This window comes from Suncus etruscus, chromosome 5 (assembly GCF_024139225.1).
Source record: "Suncus etruscus isolate mSunEtr1 chromosome 5, mSunEtr1.pri.cur, whole genome shotgun sequence".
Classification (NCBI taxonomy): domain Eukaryota; kingdom Metazoa; phylum Chordata; class Mammalia; order Eulipotyphla; family Soricidae; genus Suncus; species Suncus etruscus.
This window is the reverse complement of record NC_064852.1, coordinates 147570855-147583127: the sequence shown is the minus strand read 5'-3', so window position 1 is coordinate 147583127 and position 12273 is coordinate 147570855. Positions and strand designations below refer to the sequence as shown.

At 33.9% G+C, this 12273-nt stretch overlaps 1 non-coding gene across 1 annotated transcript; it reads right to left on the bottom strand.

Moving 5' to 3' along the window:
* Nucleotides 1-458: 458 nt before the first annotated feature.
* Nucleotides 459-622, bottom strand: LOC126009924 (U1 spliceosomal RNA). Its single transcript, XR_007496087.1, has one exon. It is a non-coding gene; the product is annotated as a U1 spliceosomal RNA (small nuclear RNA).
* Between the last annotated feature and the right edge of the window lie 11651 nt (nucleotides 623-12273).

Genomic DNA, 12273 nt, shown 5'->3' with positions numbered 1-12273 from the left:
TGTAATTTTCCAAACTCTATTTTATAAAAAATATGAACGAGAGGGGCCTGAGTGATGGTGCCGCAGTAGGGCATTTGCCTTGCGTGCAGCTGACCCAGGACGGACCTCGGTTAGATATTCTGGCATCCCACATGGTCCCAAGAGAGTAGTGATTTCTGAGCACATAGCCAGGAGTAATCCCTGAGCATCACCAGATGTGGCCCAAAATCCAAAAAAAAAAAAAAAAAAAAAGATATATGAAAGAGAGTGCTCTCTTAATTGGTGATAACTGAAATTGTGATCTAAGGGGGGAACATAAGTCTAATTGAGTCCATATTTTTAAATCTAGATTAAACAGTTGTCAACTAACCACATATCAAAATTCTTCTTGATTACAAGCAGCAATGTAAGATTTTTGTACAGGTTCACAATTCCTTATTTTATTATTTATTTATTTATTTATTTATTTATTTTTACTGCAGGGGAGAGCACAAACGCAGTCCCCCACTACCACAAGTTATGTAGTCAAGTTTCCCACATTTGGGGAATTCGCAGGGGTCAGCACATCCGGAGTGCAATGGATAAGCCTCGCCCTGGGGAAATCACCTTAATGATCATGGTATCTCCCCTGCCAGGTAAGTATACAATTCCTTATTTTTAAAACAATCTTTTAGGTTAGACCTTAATGTTTAATTTTTTTCCACAGTAAGAAAGATTCATCAGGATATTTGAGTTGTTCAAGAAAAATGAGAAGGTATTTGATTTGTTTCTATTTTTTCTATATCCTCAAAAATATCTTAAAGTCTCAAGTTTTTTTCCAACTTCCAATTTCCCCATTGCATCCTAACTACCACTATCAGATGAACGTTTCTTGGTGTCTATATTTCTTTGTAATCTTAAATACTAGTAATGTTTTCCCAGAATATCCTTTGTACATGCTTTCTTACTTGGTTTGCTCAAATTCTGTTGGAAATTTCTCTAGAGTATCTTTTGGGCTCAGAGATTTAGTGTATATTAATACATTAAAGGCCAGAAAAATTTCTGGAATGAAAATAGCTCTTTAATTTTGATTAACCAAATGGTTCCCACATTATTTGAACTTGAACTCTTCTTTACTGATTGTGACTACTTTTTGAACAATGCAAATATAATGGGGTCTAATTACATTTATAATCTTCCGAGATCTATTAGAACATAAAGAAGTGGTAAGATCAGCTACTCAATCATTTCTCTTTATAAATAGTCTAAGTGGACTAAGTTCATATTAGCAAAAAAATTCAAATTAATGAAGAACTAAAAATAAAATCTGCCTCAAAACTTGTTGTCCTTTTAAAAAAAATCTGTCATCTTCCTTTATATTGCTTTCTTTACTATTATTGGAAAAATAATTTCAAAGGATAAAGATTCCATTTTATATTTTATCTGTTACATTTGGCATCTGATAATGGTCAAGATGTGACCAGTGCATGGAAGATGATGCTTTATAATTATTTTTTCAAAATTAAGCTGTGCCACTAAATGGAGGAATGTTAGATACACCGATAGAGTGGCCATAGTAGAGTTAAAGAGCTTATGTAAGCTCATTAACTATTGGGGATGTTTCAACACAAAATGGGAAAATTAGTCAAGCATCTGGTCAGATATTAAGAAAACAGTGTATATAGTTCTGTGAGTAGGAATAAAGGGAAAAAGCTTTATCAGACAGAGAGAAGACAAAAACTAAGGATAGAATTTTCTCAAAAAAAAAATGCTCTCTCAATGAGGACTCTATAGGAAGAAAATACCACAGAGCCCAGAGATCATTCCTTTTAGGTTTTAGAGAACACTAAGGGGATAAAAAAAAAAGTCTGTTGCATGCAAGGCAAATGCTCTACCCAATGTACTATCACTCTGACCCCTGAACTAACATATTTATAAGATTGAGTGCAGCAATTGAGATTGAATATTAATTGATAACTGGTCATTTTAAAAGCATCAAAGTCCAAATATATTGAGACATTTTTACTCCCTAATCGGACAGAGTTTATCTCCCCAGATCCTACAATGCTATATAATACTTCACCAATACTTGCTCACATTACGAATGAACCCTCCTTTGAGACTACAACACGTTTAGCTATATAATGTATCCTATACTTCTCTTTCTTTTATCTTTCTTTCCTTTTCCCTTTGTCTTTCTGATAGAAGTAAAATCAGTAAAATTTTTCTTTGTATTATAAATGCCATGTAAAGATTGCATCTGGTGTATTCAAACAAGCAGAACTCAGAAAAGGTGTTATAGTGTAATAGAGGAAAGTCTCCACTTTCTTGAATTCTCAGGGTCAACATTTTATTTAAAAAGAAGAGGTATTAAGGCCCGGAGAGATAGCACAGCGGTGTTTGCCGTGCAAGCAGCGGATCCAGGACCAAAGGTGGTTGGTTCGAATCCCGGTGTCCCATATGGTCCCTCGTGCCTGCCAGGAGCTATTTCTGAGCAGACTGCCAGGAGTAACCCCTGAGCACTGTTGGGTGTGGCCCAAAAACCAAAAAAAAAAAAAAAAAAAAAGAGGTATTAACAGCCCCACCTCTAGAGACTGCTGTAAGTTTAAAGCAGGATGCATCAAATTGTGAAAAATTAGTTCATTCTCAGCAGTCCATGAGGTGAAAACTAATTATTGAACTGAACGTTCTCTGATTTCTTAGTTGTTCACTTCTCCAAAGGTGATGTAAGGCCAATATTTATATTATAAGCATCTTGGCAGGTATTTATAAAAAGTTTACTAGTATAGAATACTACAAGTGACATTTTAGAATCAAAGCCTATAGGAATATTCAAAGCTCTTGGGAAAATCTATCTGGTTTTGTGTTGCTTGTGTTTTGGTGTTTTTTTTTTAATTTTTTTTAAAGAAATGTATGTATAAGTTTACTTCTTTTGCAAATTTTTATTCTCAAACCAGGAATTTGCTCAGCAAAATTCTGTTAGTTCTTTTAGTTTTCAAAGGTATGGTATAGGTTTGTATCTTTTCCAATCTGATAATGAAATTAGTACCACATTATTGCTTTTATCCGCTTTTCTGACTATTGGATAATTTTAACTATTTTATATAGACTATTATTATTTCTATTTTTCAAAATTCCTGAAATATTTTTCTAAGTTAAATATTTCAACATTCTTACTAATTCACAGAATTTTAGCATTAATATCACAATATTGCATGTTATAAATATTATTTCTTTCTGAAATACTTTATACCTTCTCTCTAATATTGTTGCTTAGTTTGCATTCCTAAAATGATGGTTTAATAGTTAAGCTCATATTTGAAACTAAGGATGCAGTCCAGACTATAGAATAATATATCATATAAATCATATCTTCTAATTCTAAAATATGGCAGAAAGTTATGGAGAGAAAAGTGTCAGTGGCAGGGAGAACTACAGCAAATAAGATGTTAGGTTCAAAATGTGTCTTTCCTTACTTGAGGAATGTATTCACACTAAAAACATTTCTAGTTTTGCATCAGGTAGGATTTATTTTTCTAAATAGTACATTTCCTCAACATCTTAATTTTTTTTCTTCTCTGAGTATGCATTTTTATAAAATATTCAATTCTTATATACACTGAGGATCATTTTGAGATTATTATTTCAATGAGTATAGCTTTCCATTCTTATGCCAATGGCATGATTTTTAAGCTATTACTTGCAACTAATTACATAATTGTTAGAGATAGACCTCTTTTCTCTCATTTTTCACAATTATTTTTGTTACTATTTGGGATCTTAATGCAAGGAATATGGAGGATTTTCTAAATGTTTCTCTCACTAAAAATCTCATTGAAATGGTCAAATTTAAGTTAATTTCAAAATGACATTTTTCCAAGGCTATCAGTATTTTTTAATATTGTTTTGTTGTCAGCCAACTATTGCTAGCAAAATAGTTTCTCTTTTTGAATTTAGCAAGATCCTCTTTGTGCTTTGAAAATGATTTAATTCTATACATGTGTTAAGGATAGTTGAAAGGAAAATATTTGCATTGGTGCACAACCATATTCATTTTATTATTCAAATCTGCTATAGACCCACTGTAAAATTTACATTGTCAGGAAAGCAACAATTTTAAAAGCATATATAAAAGTATGATACATTTCCCTCACAACCGTCACAGCTAGCTTCAAAAAGTATTCATAACCATTTTAATCTTAATCTGTCTTTCTATTCTAACGTATTATTTATGATTATTTTAATCTATGCAGTTTATAAAGACTATAAAAATATAATCATAATGGCATCACAGTTGAGTAAAAGTAACCAGTTACCCAATGTAAAATATCCTTCTAACCCCTTTTAAGATTACATTTTCTCAGAGTTTATATTCTTTTTTTTTTAATATTGCATCATTCAGTTTATTGGATCCATACATCATGAGTCAATTTGGAACCTTACTCATATCTTTTAAACTTTTAAAGTTCTTTTTGAGCTCCTGGTATTTTTTCCTTTCAATTTGTTTGTAGGAGAGATCAGTTTGTTTGTTTTATAGTTTCCCACATTCTGGATCTTACTGACTGAAAATCTGTGGTAGGTTTAAAATATTCCCCTGTCCTCTGTTTCCTGTAATTTTGTAATTAAATAGAGAAGCTTGATCAGATTCAGGCTTAATTTCTTTTTTCAAGTCAAGCTGCTTCACATATAGAAGGCCGTTCTTCCATCAAGAGGTGTAGCAAGCTTGGCTGCTCTTTGTTGTTCTAAGTCTCTAATCTTTGCCCTGCTGCATTCATAGTTGCAAAATAGTCATAACTTCATTTTATTTTGCTTCGTTACTGACTATATTTTTCTGAATTTTATTTAGTTGGTTTAACGCTTGCTACTTATTTAGTGATTTGTTATATATTCAAACAAATCCTCTTTTGTCATCTTTTTTTTGTTGTTACCTTGAGTTGAAATTCATGGCTGATTTCCTATACTTATTATGTGACCGTTTCTAATCTATTGGAACTGTGAAAGTTTGAGAGATTTTAAGGTGTCAAAAGATTGTCTTCATACTCTTTCTTAAATGTCTATGTTTGTTTTCTTTGATCAGTAATAATAAAATTCTGTTTGTCTGAATTTTCCATTATTTAATTGGCTCTAATTAGTAATAGCACTAATATGGCACTATGGATATACTTGAATGCTTAAATGTTTGAGGAGCTTGAATAGTATTAATATAGTGCCATTTAGTATTTGTACATATGATAAATTTTTATGTATTTTTTATTAATTTGAATTGATATCCTTTGTTAGGTAAGGCTGGAGATATGGGGATCAAAATTCCTAATTATTTATACTTCTATGAAATTAACAATGCTATTTTACTTTCCTTTTGTATTATTGTTTTGAGGCTATATTTATTGGTGCTCAGGGTTTATTTCTGACTTTCCTCAGGGATCACTCCTGGCTATGCTCATGAGATCACATCCGGTGCCAAGGGTCCAAACTAATGTGGCCACATGCAAGGCAAGTCTTGAAGGAACAAGTCCTTAGTATTAGAAATAACATCAGCATATTTGTGCATTTGAATCTATGTTGGTGTTTTCTAAATTGAAAATTGTCCTAAATATATACATACTTTAAAGATTAATTACTAACAGTTTTTCCCAAATAAAATATACTGCTTTATTGCTTCACAGCTGTCCTCAATATTATGTGAATTTCTTTAAAATGGCTCTTTTAACATTTTGCTAGGGAATCATGGTGGTTCCATCTTGCTTAATTTGTACTTTACTAGTTACCGTGTAGTGAAATATTTGTATTTGTTCCATTGTGTTGATATTTATCATTTCAGTTATCAGTTCACTTTCTTTGCTTGTATGTTTTCATAGGTATTTTATTGTCAGGCTTGCTGAAATTTGCCTTGTGGCTACTCTCCAGATGGAAAGTTAACCTGAAAGTGTGATCCAGATTTGGTTATTATAAGATAGCAGAGTTGGAATTTGTCACATTCTTATGTGAAGGACAAATATTTTCTGCTGATAAGTAAGGGCATAACCTTATGTTTTGATAAACAACCAAAGGAAAAGAAAGGCTACTTCAGGGTATATACAACTATATGCTGAAGGTTTATTTCTCTTATTTAATCACAAAAATGATGGCATAATTATTGATCAAGATGATTTATGTTTTTAACACCAATAATTTACATGGAAAACAGTTCTTCTCCTTATGTTCCCAGTTCTTGATGCCTTGGCCTTAAAACAATATCCTACAATGTCACAGCATAAAAGATTGGCAGATTGTGTCAATGTTCCTCTTTTCCCCTGCTTTGTCAGGCTTTATTCTGGCTGTCTTTCTTCTTGAACTATGCACAACTCTCATATTCCTTCATGACATAGTTTTCTGGATTCATCTCAATGTATGCACAGAAAATAAAAATGATCTTGGTTTACAGTCCCTGTTGTATATTCAAGTTCATTATAATTTTAGCTTCAGGAAGAGCAGAAATTTGTCTCTGTTGCTTCTTGGCATTTACAATATCGAGAACATACTAAATTCTCAAAAATATATGTTGAGAGTGAATGGATAAATAATAATTATAGAAATATTTGCACAGCAGATTAAAATATTTTTCATACACAAGTTAAAAATTTTATAATGTTTATTCAAGTGCTAGCTATTTTTGACTATTTTTATTTTCCTACACAATAATGAGGTATTGAAGGAAAACTATTTTTTATATATTTTGGAAATATAAAATTGTTTAAACAAATCTTATTTTTTATTTGAAAAGCTATAGCAATTACAACTGAAACATTAATAGGAATATCTATGTTTGCTAATGTGTTGAGTCATCAAGATGATTAGCTTCTTCTAGTTTTATTCCTTCAAAATGAATCTTGACATGGTGTTAAATTGAGAGTAAATATGAATGTGACTAAATGAAACTGAATAATAAAACATCTTTTTCTAAGGTCACTATTTTTTCTAATTCTTATAGGAATATGACATTGGAATACAAGCTTTCAAACTAGTCAAGCAAAAGCATGCAGAATGTTTTCTTACTTCCTTTCTTCCTTTCTTGCTTTCATCCTTTCTCCCTTCTTTCTTCCCTCCCTCCCTCCTTCCCTCCCTTCCTTTCTCCATTCTTCCTTTCCTTCCTTTCTTCTTTTCTTCCTTTCTTCCTTCCTTTTTCCTTTCTTCTTTCCTTCTGTCATTTTCTTCCTCCCTCCCTTTCTTTCTCCTTTCCTCCCTCCCTTCTTTCCTTTCTTCCTCCCTCCCTCCCTCCCTCCCTCCCTTCCTTCCTTCCTTCCTTCCTTCCTTCCTTCCTTCCTTCCTTCCTTCCTTCCTTCCTTCCATTCTTCCTTTCTTCCCTCCTTCCTCCCTCCCTTCCTCCAGTTTTTGTCCCTCCCTCTCTTTTTCCTTCCCTTCCTCCCTCCCTCTCTTTCTCCCATCCTCCTTACCTCCCTCCCTCTCTTCCTTCCTTCCTTCCTTCCTTCCTTCCTTCCTTCCTACCTTCCTTCCTTCAATTTCTGTCCTTCCTTCTTTCCTCCCTCACTTCCTCCCTCCATCCATTCATATTTTAGTGCTGGCTCAAATAGAGAAGATATGAAATGATGGCATCTTGATTTGAGTTGCTTATAACCTGTAATTTAAGTTTTAAACTTTATTAAGGTGGGTATAGGAAGAGGTAAGCCTCTTTCTTCCAGAGATCAGAAGTCCATTTCTTTCATAGATAGGAAAACATTTCAGGAATGTGACAGTGTCAAAGTTTCTTCATAAGAAGCCCTGTTACACATGACCAGTTAGTCTATATCTTCAACTTGATTAATTTTCCAGGCATCTTGGTTACCTTCCTCATCAATCTTATGTGAAAACTAACGATGTCTCAAACATTCATTTTCTACTCATCTCTCACTGTTGCATAAAAGTTCCTAGTTTACAAAATAAAAATTGTACTCACTTAATTCTATTAGATTGGTGTATTTGTCATTATTTGGATAAAAAAGAAAAAGAAAAACCCCAAACAAACACTAGATCCTATATGTAAGTGCCCTTCGCCATGTGATTACATGGGTCTTAAGTTGCAAAGCTGTGTTCTTCCAACTCCACATATAATACTTTTCAATAAATCACTTTTGCCTGAAATCATTTAACTGTGACTACTGTGAAAAAGAAAAGATTAGAGATATTCCGGGAGAACAGGAATGGGATGTTTTTAATGGCCATTTAAAAAATGAATCTAGACAAAGTTGCAGTAAGTAGCTAAGTATTTTCTGTGTTTTTCTCTAAATATATTATAACTGAACATTTCCTGTGCAATTTTGTTAGTGACTTGGCTGCTTTCTTATTCTTGAAGATTTGGTAGTTAATATGGAAGCATCTCTTTCTTACACCTGAGCCCAATTTGCAGTTTAGATTATTTCCTTGCTAGCCATGAAAAGGGCACTCTGATAGCATGGCAACAGGACCTATCTGACCAGGCATGAATAGTAATCATTAGATCATTAGATCTTTTATGCCTTCTATAACAGAATTTAATCGAAAGATTTTTACAATCACCTGTCTTAATTGCTAATTAATCTATGAAACCAGGCAAATGTAAGTGCTGGAATTCCTAAGAATGTCTAATTAGTTTTGCATTCCTTAGCGGTGGCATTATTATTTTAGTGTAGATGAACCCTAATGGCACAGAAACAGTTGGTTGACTACCCAGAAATTGGGATTTCTAAATGATCCTTTCGTTTTTCAGGAACCTCGCCTAGCTCTGACATGCCTGAAAGTCTTAAGGATGGGCTTTTATTACAAGAGGAGAAACACCTTTATACATATATTTAAGAACTGTTACAACCTTCAATTTGAAATTGACCCTCAAGAGGCATAGTCTAGGGATTGGGGAAAGTGTTTACTTTGGACATGAATGACCTGTCAGTCTATTGCTGGGTAGAGGCATGGTGATTTATAAAAATCAAATGGATTCACCTTCTTTCTGAGAATAGGGTGAAGGTTGTGGGGACCCGGAAATATGGCTTGGAGAGTTTTCAAATTCATGCCTGGTGACACGATGGTCTCTTTATTTGGAAACTACATAGGTCATTTAAAACAGACAAGCAGTGCTGATTATTATATACACGGGTGACCATATCACAACGAAGACTAGCCGAATCCTCACAGAAGTGAAATGGATATGGCTACTGTCATTAACAGAAAATCAATCTTTTTGTGTGATTCAATTTGAAGCATGAATCAAAATCTTATTTCAAAAGTCACAAGTAGAGTATCCACTGGAACACATCCCATAGAAAACCGTTTGCCCCCCTCCTCCGTTCATTGCCTGTTTTAATAAGTATTCAGAAATTATACTCAGACTTCAAAAGAAATTGTAAGGAATTGTTAGCAGGTTTATTAATGTTTTATGTTTTATTAAAAGTTTGGGTGTACATTTCACAATGAGCAACATCAAAAATCAGACTTTCTGCCTGTAATTTTGCTTCCTCCTGCCTTTTCTGCCTTTGGGATTCACTCTTTTCCTTTCATCAGCTGCCATTTTCAGCAGCATGCAGTAATTTCATGGCTCATTGCAAGCGCTGAAAACCTTTGAAACCACAAATGCTAACCTACCTGGCCTGCAGCCATTTAGGAAGAGATTAATTTAGCAAACAGAAGCAAAACACTTTCTACTTCTAGCCTGTGCATAATTTCACTTCTATCTATATTTATTTTACAGTGAGCAGCGTAATGACAATTTCAGTAATTGCAACTCTATAAAAATTTGCCTACCTAGCTTATCTCACTATCACAAGACTGTGAGTCAGTCAGATTAGAAAAAGTACAGCATGTGAAACAGCCCTGGTCTCCTTCCAAAAATATGGGCCTTCTATAAAAACTCAAGTGATGCTTTGCACTTATTTGTGTTCTTATCTGTAGGGCAACGGTTTCTTCCTGATGTTTTGATTGGGATATGCACATACCTCTTTAATTCATGGTGATTTATGGGGGCACTCTCCTTACAAAAAGACCCATGTAGTTGGAAGACTAGGAACGCCAGCCCATTTCTGCAGACTTTGTTATAAATGGCTGTTGTGTTGCTGTCGAGCCATTTGAACAGAAGAGAAAGTCCATCTGGGGCAAATTTAAGCTATCATGCTTGGAAGCATTTCAAGGACTAAATTAGCCCACAAACTGTTAGCTAAAAATAAAAGTTTTATTGTTTCTTGTCTTACTTTAAAAAAAAAATCCTTCTACTGACATTAACACCGATTATACTTACTGTATAATGTGGATGTATGGTTTTCCCTGTGGGATCATTTGTTGATCCCTTTTTAAAATTTATTTGCCTAGTTCTTACACACACACACACACACACACACACACACACACACAGTTCTTTAGTAGATAATGAATGTAGGGAGAAATAATGACTCATGCAAAATATTATTGCAGAATTAAGACAAGCCAAAATGCAAGTGAAAGTCTCACCAGCTGAAATACTTAACTTTGTTTTTAACCAGTATGAGGCATCAGGAAAGAACTACATGCAAAGGGTAGGATGGAGATAAGTCACAATGAAGCTGCTGATATCAAGTGCTTAGCTTAGGAGGCTTATCTTTGAGGGAATTTGAGGTGCATGGAAAGGAGAAGAACAGACTGTCACAATGCTATGTGATTCTTTTCTTAGATCTGCTACCAGGGGGCCTTCTTGATAAGTGACTGCAATCGCTGTTACATAAAGAATAATTCAGAGTGGAAAATGGAGGGTTGAGGCTCCCATATTGGGCTTGGTTCTTTCTCAAGAAGGAAGGGATTTAGCCATCATTGAATGACCTTGAAGTGTAGAATGAACACTCCATCACTCTGATAAAAGATAATGCCTTTTCACTAACCTAGGTTGCAAAATATTGCTGCCACATATGCAGATGGATTCAATGAAAGGGAGAAAAGAGTGAAGTCAAACACTGTATGTAAAGCATTTGTGTTCAGGTACAGCAGTTTTGCCATTGTTGTGTCTTCCTTATTCCTGAAGTCTAGTGGTTGTGCATCATTTTTTTTCCTTTTCTCTGATTTGAATATTCTGCACCTTAGCAGGGAAATTTTGTGACATTAAACTTGTTTATAGCTTGTTTTTATATTAGCTCATTCATTTAAGCATACAGATACACAGACGGTGGCGGATGACTAGCCAACCCCCACAGATGTATACCTCCAATCTGCCACCCCACAACATTCATAAAATATGTCAGCATAGCCTGGAAGTTTTCCATGGTTTATGTCATACTATTGGTGTTGATAGAAGACTGGTAAAATGTTTCATTTTGAAATTTGTGGTAGTTTTAAAAATACGGAAAAAGGGAATTCTCTCTATGGTTAGAGGCCTTTTGCAAAAGTGCTTAATCAATATCCTTTACCTATAATGAGCACTAGATCAACCTATATTGAAGAAAATATATCCATGTGTCTGGGTGCTGTATAAAAAAGAGCTATTTATGTCTTTAGACAGTTGATGAGAATTGTACTATCCTAGGTCTCACATACAAAATACTGCATGTTTTTTCTCTACTGCCCAAAGAATGACTTTGTGATAGAATCAAGAACAGAAACATATGCAGAAATTATATATTTCCAAAAAAAAAACAAAGTAGCAATTATGGATGGAGAATGATGGAGAATATTGTTAGTATTATGGCAACTAATGGTGACATGTTGCAGCTAAACATTGTGAATCAGAGCTTCTGAGTTATGAATGTAAATGGATGAGTTCATCTTTTCCCACCAACTGGTGATTTTTACATTCTTACTACTGAATGTTGCACTTCAGTGTAGTATAGCTAAAATATTAGTATTTAAATTTCTTATAATCTATATCTTTAGGTGAATTTTCTTATTTGATAACATTAGTACTTCTATATTGTCATCGACATGAGGGGGAAAATCTGGAAATGATAATGATAAAAGTCATTATGCAAAGTGAGTACACTGAATATATAGTTCAATATCTTTTTTTTTGGAGATTTTTTTAAAATATATTTTTTACTTAAGTAACATGATCATAGTTGAGTTACAGTCATAAACAGAAAACCCCCCTTCAGCAGTGTAACATTCCCCCAGCCCACTTCCCATCCCCTGCCTGTATTCGAGACAGGCATTCTACTACAGTTATTTGTTTTTAAGTTCAGTAAATTGTATTTTTTTTTCCTTAAAGGATAAGAGTAAAAAAATATAGTAAAGGTATGATAGTGGCAATCGCCATTGTTTGCATAGGTCCAGAAAAATGGGGAAAATGGAAAAAAATCCTTGACCTGATTACAAAAAGGCCTCACCCCAGAAGTTTATTGGCATAAGACTGAC